Raw genomic sequence first — 11,408 nt, 5'->3', positions numbered from 1 at the left:
TCTTAAAGCCCATTTTCCTGTTAAGCCTAATGCACCCCTCCTAGGAATGATTTGTAGCCGAGTGGGGCGGAGAATAACAAGTTGACCTTGCCTGGGTATTCCTCAAAAAAAGTATAGCTGGGCTTGCCATTTTCAACTTGAAAAAAACTAATATCTGGGTTGGATATCTGACATGGGCTAGACGGGCCACAGCCCGCCCAGTTAATACCCTGATCTCCTCTGAACAACAACGAAAACATCGCTCAATAAAAACTCTGCAGTGCTCACACCTCAAAAACACAAATACTGCTCGAGCTGCTTGGTCCCAGCTGTCAGTCGCTCCTTGTGCAATTCTCTCGTTTATTGACTACATAGGTTGACAATGGTGTGCGACCTGATGTCAGGAAACAAGGAGGAAGCAAAAAAATTATAGTTGTACATAATAAGGAGGCACTTGCGTATGTACGACTATGGCCCTAGTGGGTCCCTACTGTCATCCAGTCAAAATAAAGTCATCTCCTGAATCCTCATGTTTGTTCACCATGTTGACAATGCTCGGTGCCACGACGAGCGCAATAACTCGAAGGATGACGGAGAGGGCCTCGTGGGCCCTACAGATGGTATGATACAACGCTCTCTGCTCATTCAGGAAGCCAGGATCATCGGACACCACTGACCACCTTCAAGAGACAGAGACGGCATGAAACGGTAAGGCCACGCTTAGGAGCTCTAGTTTATTTCACACCTGTATTAAGATACAAGTGTAATTTACTCGTCATCGGAAACAACGAGTAAAATATAGGCGTAATGAAACCGAGGGCCCGAGGTCTGTAACAAAAACCAGCGAGTTACATGTGTAATTTGAGAGACCAGTGTATATTTTACTAGTCGAAATCGACCAACCAAGCGGTTTGCCCGAGACCATCTACTTTTATTTACAAGCGTCAATATTACAAGCGGTTTTGGTTGGAAAACGACGATCCAATCATGGCCTATGATGATGAGTTGGTTCGAAGATCATATGGTTTCAGCTCTAACCTACCCGAGTTGTCGTATAGGCTATGAATGAAACATAAGACAATGAACTTCTTAAGCACAGAAACAACATAAGAGGATGATCTTCTTAACACGCAAATCACAGGCATTAGCTCAACACGCAAAACAATATGAAGCATTATTCTCAGGAGGCATGGTGAATAGCTCGTGATGCCGCATGCCACAACATTCCAAGCTCAACTTTCCAATCAAACTCACAAGGCCTGGCATTACATAGACAACATGCAAAATAAACTCTTAAAATACCTTACATAAGTCAACATTCATGTGACTATGCATCTCAGCAGAGTAAATATTTACTTCTGAACTAGATATAGGGATAAGAAAAAACGATCGACGTTACTCACAGCAAAGGGCGTCCGACTCAAAAATATCAAATGCATGTCTTTTGGCTAACATCAATGAGCAAACTTTGATAAGGTTTTCCAATTCTAATATATTAAACTTATGTCTTCTTGCTAACATCAATGATTAAACTTTGACAAGCTTTTCCCCCATTCAAAATATGTAATGCCTATGATTGTGGAACAGGCAGGGTTTGTCATGAGTTTGTCATCTGATAGTCCAGTTGCTCAAGGTGACGACGAATGATTAGAGAACCATTTGATGTATTGTGCATTACGAAATATTATGGAGGACACGAACCATCTGAACATTTTGTGTAGTTCCACTAAAATCAAGCTGAGCATCCCTGTGGATTTCGTATTTATATGCTGCAAGAAAACAAAGACACATCAGCACACACATGAATATTGGCCCCAGTGTCAACCCACTAATCGGTGGACTAACAAACTGAAAGTATGGTAAACAGATTACCATACCCAGATGCCCCATCATTGTTGCTTAGAATTACATTGACAGACTTGGAGTCATGTCATGGCTTCTTGTACTTGTTTGGGCACTTTTTCCCAGTGCACTCCACGTGTTGTAGAGTTGCCTATGCTCTCTGCAGACTAGTCATGTCACCAGCGTCTACTAATACTCTGTAATGTAGCACAAAGAGTGACTGCTTCTTTCTGCAAAGTGGTAAAACCAATTGTACCCACCAATGTAGCAGTTTGCCTTAGACACATTGGCTCCTTTTGTGCAGTTCAACTAAAATCAAAGTCAGAATAAAACCGAGCTTTAATTTTGATATCCCTATAAGCAACAATAGGTATAAGGAAAACAATTACTGAGAAATAACGGTTGATGACTTATACTCCCAGAAGAAAAAACATCTACTAATCTACCTTATCTTAATGGGAAACAAAGCAGGAGAGTAGCAATTCTCCATCAGTGTGACTCATTCATATTAACTGAGACATTATCTTAACAATGCCTTGTTTCAACATGTATAAGGAACGACAAAGCAGAAAAGTACCATTCCTAAAACAATGCGACTGCTTCATTTTAACAGAGACATTATCTTAACAATACCTTGGTTAAACATGTAGAAAGAACTACAAAGCAGGATAGTACCATTTGTAAAATACTGTAACTGATATATAATAACAGAGACATTATCTGAACAATACATTTCTTAAACATGTACTCCAGCTGATCCATAACAGAAATGGTACTCCCGCCGATCCCTAACAAGTGTTGTAGTTTTGAACTAACATTCAGTAGTTAATTCTGAGGAAAGTCGGTACTGAAAGTCGGTACTGACCTTTCAAGACCAAAATTTGAAACAAATCGTGAGGAAGAGCTAAAAGAGATATCAACACATATATGGAAATCTGGTTTCCTTTTGTGCAGTTCCACCAAAATTAAGCGAAGCAAAATGTCGCAATAGCAACAAGTTGAATAGATATCCCTGTTTTAACAGAGGCAAAAAAGGAATCAATTACTGGCCAATAAAGGAGGATGAAACAAACGGCGACAAAAAGAAGCATCTAACTTATCTTGATGGAAAAGAAAGTAGGATAGTAGCATTTCTAAAACGGTTGCTTTGAATCATATTAACAGAGACATTCTCTTAAAACAACATTCGTTAAAAATGTAATTTACTTTCAACAGTGGCATTGCTTCAATTTTCCAGCGGCATTCTTAGATTAACAACAGGAAAATAGTTGTATGGGACATGGGACATGGGACATGCCAGCACCATATCTACATTGGTCCCATATTTCTTCTGTTTGAACCTTTTTCCTATGTGAGGGAAGAAAATCTTGCCCTGCACAAACTACCCGACCCCCCAGTTTCTTTCCCTTTTCAACAAAGAGATCGGTTCCTTACATATGTGTGTACTGGGTTACCCCCTTTTTCCCTTTTCGACCAACAAAGCGACTGGATAGCGAGTCTATACTACTTTCCCTCCCTCCTTTCCTCATTGAACCATGTCCTAGATTCATGCTCCACCCCACCGCACCCTTCTTTCCTCTTTGAACCAAGACCTAGATTCGGCTACAGAATTGAAAAAGATCCACATGCAGCTAGAGAAATGACGATTTCAAAGAAACTTATACCTTAGGGTCGTCTGGATGTGGAAAGGCATGCAGAGGGAGGCCGGATCTCCCACACTACATACGACAACGAGGAAAAAGGGGTCGGTGGCCCTCCCACACAGGCGCTGGGTGAAAGTGAACAGCGTAGCCGGTAGTGGATTGCCTCCCTCGCCGAAGGTGATAGTGTGAACACTACACCTCCTCCCCTTCCCGGTGCGACGGGATCCATACGCCTCCTTCACCAGCTTTGAGGGGGAGAGAGATACAGAGGCCAATGCATTCTTGTTTAGATCTGGTGAAGAGGGTGAGAGACTGTGAATATAGCAAACCCTAGCTAAGGAACGCTGAGCCTCCAGCGTGTATATATATATGTACGTAGTGCGGCGAGAGTGTGGAGAGTGAAAACCATAGCGAACTAGCGTTGATGGTGCAACTTATATAGTACTACGTATATACTATAGTACAGACTGAGCTCCGGTGCCTTAACTTCACCTACTTTTGGCTGTATGACAGGTGGGCCAGTCACATTTGCAGGTGCACTAAGTCAATGAAGCTGCGTCCATATAGTACAAGTGTATACTACTAATATATAGTGGAGTGGTTTTCTTATTCTCTCCATAACAATCGTTTTAGATTGTGTATGTATGAAGCGAAACTCTTTATTTAATGTACCAGTGAAGAAAATACTACTTCCGATGAACCAACGATCCACGCGTCCTGGTCGCACTTCCTGTCTGGGGCGTGTTGTACACTACCCTCCCTTAAGTGAACAACCACACATGCGCCAAATTATCGGAAACGTGTGAGAGTGTGTACAAATAAAGAATTTTAATTTCAATTATCGGAAAGGTCTGAGGGTATGTACAGTTTGCCTTCTCTCAACAATTATGGTTTGTTGTGTTCGGCCTAAACTTGGTCAAACTTTACAAAGTTTGACTTCAGTCAAATCTAATGGGGAATCCCAATCTAATATGCGGAGTGAATAAAAATGGAGGGCTACCACGTCCATCCGGGTTTTTAGTCCACACCATTTTTTTAATCAAAGTTAATAGATGGACAAATAAAATTACAGGGGAGCTGAAGACAAAGTTGTGAGAAGGCTTAGAAATCAATACAAAACTTATGCTCTTAGTACCAACGCCGATTCTTCTTCAAGGAAACATTTGGATCATAGCGAATTGTGTGATAAAATTGCACCAATGTGAAAGACAATGAACTGATGAAGGATATCATCTTTGTGGGTAACAAGCAAAGAGCATTGATGGAAGATAGCTTGTTTTTCGTGGAGAATCGATCAGCTTCACCAGCCGACGCAACCATGAGGCGCAACCATGAGCATCGATAGGTCATTATGGTGATGCATCATCCATTTGGCATCAAGTTTGGGTGAGGCACCTATGAAGTTTGACAAATCCTCATTGTGGTATGTTTCTTCTCATTAGTCAAGCTCGAGGAAGGAAGAACCACATGGCAGAGGATAGTGAGGCGGAACAACAATGGCCATCCAATTTTCTGAAGTTCCACTAAAATTGAGGAAGACATGCCCGAGTATGGAGATACGCATCGCTATTTGCAAAAATATAAAAAAGGGATATAGTGTTGTTACTTTGTTTTGGCAGTGGTACAAGATTAACAACGACATCTCAATTGTCAACAAGAATTAATGAAAAGTACACCAACAAACAGAAGCATCATGATTATCTTGATGGGTACTAAACCAGGATACCCGAGAAAAAAGCATTTCTTCATTTAACCAGTGATAGTATTAGATTAGCAGCAGCAATAGGAGCATATGGACAATGACCGCACAACCACCATCTATCTTTTGTCGATACAACATGTATACCTCCACCGAGGCATAAATCAGGACAACTTTTCGAGTGGCATTTCCTCTATAATACTAGGTGATGTTGGACTAGCCGACGAACCCTAGCTACTATACATGGGGAGATGGGGAGTAGTCGCATAGAACAAAACCCACATGCAGCGACCGGGGGAGCTGGACCAGTACAAGAAGTTATACCCCAGGTGGGCAAGATGTCTCTTAGGCGGGCGGGCGGGATCTGCCCATGTGACGGCAGCGAACAAGGGCACGGAGGACCTTCGTTCGTGCCAGCGCCAGCTCTGAGAGGACGGTGCGCATCGGCTTCCTCCATCACCGACGTCGACAACGTCAATGCTGCACCTCCTCACCTCCCGCAGCGGACAGGATTCGGTCGGATCTATGACCACCAATGAGGAGAGAGATAGAGCGGACACTGTCATCTTGTTTTGATATGGAGAGGGTGAGAGAGCGAGATGCGAGAAACCCTATCAAACAAGAGGTTATATATACAATGGAGTAAAAAATCTCTCCATAGCAGTGGTTTTAAATAGAATACGCGTGTTCCCGGAAAAAAGAAACAAAAATAGGCGGACAATTTTTCAACGTACCAAGAAAGAAAGCTCAAACAAAAACATGCCCCTGCTTCCAGGTCGCGAGAGTCGTCGCGCACAAACACATAGACATAGACATGCAACTGATGATGGCTAGGTAAAACTGAATACGGATGGTTCCTTCTTGCCAGAGAACAGAACTACTGGTACAGGCATGATACTAAGGGATCATGGGGGTCCTATAATTTTTTCTTCATGTAGAAGCTTGTGTTATTGCGTGAACGCACTAGAAGCAGAATTGTTGGCCATCAAAGAGGGTTTGTCGCTCACATTGCAGTGGAGTAATCTTTTTTCTTTATTTGACCCCCACACCGTACAACAATCGTTTTACGGTAAATTATATTAATATAATAAAGTACATGGGGAGTCTAAGCTCCAAATATCAATATCGAGACCGACTGCCTTGAAGCTACAAATATGGAGAGGAATGAAGATCTTGATCGATCTCGGTTTGGTTTTTTGGTGCATGAGATTAGATCGCTCATGCACTCCAAAATACTTGTATTGCTCATGTTCGATTAAACAACAACATTGTCAGTCATACTTTAGCTCATTATGGTAGGACTAGTGGCCGTATCGTTGTTTGGCTAGGTTCAGGCCCTCATGGCATTGTCGAACTTTGTAACTCCGAGTGTAGCCTGGCTACGTGAGTAATACAAGTTCGTTCCCGCAAAATAATTGACATAGACATGCATATCCGTGTTTACGTAAAATTCCATCTCCATCTCCATCTCTATCCCCAATCATATTTGTCCAACTAGCACATTATTTACGTTGTTAATTATATACGCAGCAATATTAATGTACATCAGCTCTTGTTTATGGGCGTACAGACCGCTGCCACGCCCGCTCCTGACCAACCCGAACCCTCTTCATCACCCACGCATGCTTCCCGCCCGAAACAGTCAGTGCCGCATTCATGCCTAGCCAGAGCGGACATGACCTCTCACTAGCGCCGGCATTGAAGCGACGCGCCGGCCAATAGAGCGTCACCAGTGCCGCTTCCTTGTGCACGCGACTGCTCCGCGTTGAAAGGTTGCAATAGCCGGCCACAACATGCATGTAAAAAGTTCTTGGGAGTTCGTGCTACAGCTAGCTGTCCTCCCCCAACTCGTCAATCTCTTCCAGTAGTGCTAGTACTCCATGGCGCGATCCATTAACAAGCAGGCGGGAAAGTTATCGTATACTCGGTTTGTGGTGAGTGGCATGCCGAGTGACCGTGTGGGGTGGAGCATGTTCCCATATCAGTTTCATGCCGTAGTATCCTCCCACACCCATACGGTGGGGGTGTATGTTCTTCTCCTAAAGTTCTGATTGCTTGAAACTCTTCGCAGCAAACTCTGGAGCTGCCCTGACCCTTTTGAATTCTGCCCTATTTGCCTTTGTAATTTGGGGTTATGCGGGAATTGGGTCCTTGCCTTCGGTCAAGTACTTCTTGTACAACACGTGCTTCCAGTTTCTCCAAGCATCCCTAACCTTCTTCAGTGCAGCATGTTCCACCTGCATTCTCCATTGCTCTGGAACGTTGAAGTGATCCATGATCACCCGGACTATCCTTCGTCATGTTTCTGTGTCAGCCTTCCAAAACCCTGGCAGATTAATGTTGAGCCTTGCCCTGCCAACAAATCCACACACACTCCTGAACCTCATGTGTGGTTTATCTGGTTTAGTTGGAGCCCAGGACTTTAAATCAATCTCGGTTACTTCATATACACCTTTAGGCTGGTGTGTGGGTTTCCTTGGAGCATTCCTCTGTGTCCAAACCAGAAGGGTAATTGCTACAGCTCTATCCCGTTCAAGACTACTTAATCCCTCAGAATCTGCTGAAGACCTAGGGTTGTCAGTATTAGATGAAGATACATGGCCTGAATGAGTGCTGTCGCTGCTACTCGGCATCTACAGAGAACACATGCGAAACTCAGGAAAGGTGGATAAGCATAAAACTAACAACTTGGTATCAAGCTTTCTAATCATTCCATGCAATAATTTAGAAAATGTACGACTAATTTGTTAAGTTTGTGTGACTCGGGCGCCCGCGATCTGTAAATAGACAGTAACTTATTGGAACAAATAAAGCTTATATGTAGTAAGGAAGGTATATAATGAACATATATACGCTCTCCGTTATTTTATAGCCAATTTGGGAACATACGGAACGACATTGGAAGAGGGATTGTGAGGAAATATGCCTCACCGCGATGGAGAGCAGTAACTAATAGGCTTCTTAATGCAAACTCGGCCGAATCACAGGACAGGCGAGGGTTACTGCATCTATATGCTTGGGGGTGGCTTGCGAGCAAACGAAGACGGCGAGGCGCGGGCCGCCATGTGTTGGGAACGACAGTGGAGGTAGGCTTGACGCCGAGCAGCGGGCACAGGGCCGGGGTGAGCACGGCTGCGCTAGAGAGGGTGCTGCTATAGATCTGGGGGAGGGGGAGCTGGCGAAGGAGATTGGGTGGACTACTTGAGTGAAACGCGGGCGGACAGTGGGGGGTGTTGGCGGCCTAGGTGAAAAGGGTGAAAAATATCCCCGATTGTCGCGCGTGCGGAAAGGCCTATGCAAACAGTTTCCTCTAAGAGCTCGTGTGCACGAACAAAATAATTTCGTTTGAAATGAAGACATACTAATTTTGATATGAAGACGTGAGTTCATCATTTCACCTCTAAATTTTTCGCACGTAAACCAATCACAATTTTACCATGGGTTTAATTTGCTGGTGCATTTCAGGTCTCGTGTGCTATGAGTAAGACATTTTCTGGCATTTACCATGCATGTTGGCATATAAATCAATTCCTAGCCTCACTGCATTTCCTGTCAAAAGGGATGAGGATTGCCGTTCGATCTAGGAGCATCCAACGGTGCAGACGTATGATCTGTGGGGTTTGGGTTCTGGCCAATCAGAACGCACGACTCAGATCACGCAGGCAGCAAGGGGGGCATTGGCCAAGGCTTGGTAGGCACACGACTTTCGTGTGGGAACCGTGTGCTATTTGAAAACATTTTTTTGGGAGGGGATATTTGAAAACATGTACATGTGTTGTCGAAAGGGATGAGGATCGCTGTTCGATCAAGGAGAATCCAACGGTGCATACGTACGATCTGTGGGGTTTGGGTTCTGGCCAATCAGAACGGACGACTCAGATCGCGCGCGTGGCAGAGGGGTGGGGGCGCATTGGCCACGGTTTAGTGGACACACGGTTTTCGTGAGTGAACCGTGTGCTCTTTGAAAACATTTACATTACTTAACATCACATATTTGTTCGAATGAAAACATGAGTTCATCGTTTCGCCTCCAATTTTTTTCCACGGTAAGAAATCATGAGTATAGTGGAGAGTGTCATATACTAGTATCATGAATATACAGTACATATGATAGTACCTTTAATTAATTATAGCGCATAGTATAATACATAGAGTATAGTATCATATATAGATCATATGTATTGCCATGCATGACACAAATTAGCATCGCATTTTACATGATATGGTATCTACCTACTATATGTTACTCTAACCCTCTTTATATATATTTAATTCTTTGCCACATCAGCATACTTGCTATTTCCGAGTGCATGACATCGTTGGCTATGATACCACCTCTATGGCCAGTGTTATATAGTGGGGAGTATCATATATATACTATATATATAGTATCATGCATATGATACTAGTGTATGATACTATGTACGTACCTTCATAGTGCATATATAGTATCATAGAGTAGTACTAGCTCCCTCTATAAACTAATATAAGAGCGTTTAGATTACTAAATAGTGACCTAAATGCTCTTATATTAGTTTACGGAGGGAGTATATATCGTAGACGATGACCGTATTTATGAATTGAGCCCTATAAGGCTGGTTGTAATGGGGAGTATTATATATACTAGTAGTATCATGAATGCATATATAAGATAGTGTAGTTAGGATACTACTTCCGTAATGCATAGTATCATAAGTTACCATCTTAGGTTGCCTTACTAATTGTCATGCATCACACAAAATAGTAGTACAACATTTAATATGATACGGTATCATGATATGATACCACATCCTCTCTCGTGTGCCACATCATCCAGAAAGTCTAGTTGGCATGCATGATACAGCTTATGATAATACCATTATAACTAGCCTAAAATGGAAAGGAGGGAGTATGAGACTAGCCACAATGGAGAGTAGTACACAAGTAACATACATATATGCCTAGACTATATATGTTACTACCTTCATAGTGGGTAGTAACATAAGTGTAGGGTCATGCAAAGCTTCATTTTTTAGGTTACAAACTCATATTGCATTGGGACATGTGATGCTACAGTAACTAGCTAAGTTACTGAAACTATCTCCCTCCGCATTAACTTATTGCCACATGAGCAAGTTTGCTGAGTTGGAATCAGTGTTACTGCTAAAGTTACTCCCACTATGGCTAGTTTGATACTAGCTAGTCGTCTATGATATACTAGCTACCTTTCTAAGAGGATGGTTAATAATACAGCCAAGGCTCGGCTATAAGAAGTTGTCATGTCATATACAGCCAACCTCTCAGCCGGCATGTATAATAATAAGTTTTATATACGTACTAGTTCATCAATACTTGGCCCACCTTACATCCTCACAAAGTGTCTTCGGTCTCGTGTTGCAGCTGGCTCTACAAACCAAGAGCCCGCTTCTCTTCGCTTTCCTCCAACTAATAAGCACATATATATTATTCTATTCCTTATAGCCAGACTACCCATAGTGGGAGTAACATAGGTAGTAACATCACACATATCTAGATAAAATAGATGACGTGGCCAACAATAAATGAAGAAATGGAGGAAAGTGGATATGTGTGATGTTACTACCTATATATGTTACTCCCACTATCGGTATAGTCTTACTATAGTATGAGACTACCCACAATGGTAGTAACATAGGTACTAACATCACACATATCTAGATAAAATAGATGATGTGGCAAGCAATAAATGAAGAAATGGAGGAAAGTGGATATGTGTGATGTTACTACCTATATATGTTACTCCCACTGTGGGTATAGTCTTACCATAGTATGAGACTACCCACAATGGGAGTAACATAGGTAGTAACATCACACATATCTAGATAAGTTAAGTACATGATGTGGCAAGCAATAAATGAAGAAAGAGAGGAAAGCAGTAACATAGCTAGTTACTAGTAGTATGAGTAACATCACATGTACATATCAAGGCAAGATGTGTCTATAGCCTAATAAATGAAGTGTTGCATGTTACCACACATATATGTTACTCCCCGTTATAGAGGTAGTAACATAGACTAGTAACACATGGGCAGGTTACTAGTCTATGTTACTACCCATTGTGGCTAGTTTGAGTAACATCACACATCTCAAGGCAAGATGAGTCTATAGCCTAATAAATGAAGTGTTGCATGTTACTACACATATGTTACTCCCCACTATAGAGGTAGTAACATAGACTAATAACATTCTATGTTACTACCCATTGTCGCTAGTCTTAATTATGTCAC

The sequence above is a fragment of the Triticum dicoccoides genome, chromosome 3B, assembly GCF_002162155.2.
Source record: "Triticum dicoccoides isolate Atlit2015 ecotype Zavitan chromosome 3B, WEW_v2.0, whole genome shotgun sequence".
Taxonomy (NCBI): Eukaryota; Viridiplantae; Streptophyta; class Magnoliopsida; order Poales; family Poaceae; genus Triticum; species Triticum dicoccoides.
The sequence above is the reverse complement of the archived record's forward strand: the minus strand, read 5'-3'. Positions refer to the sequence as shown.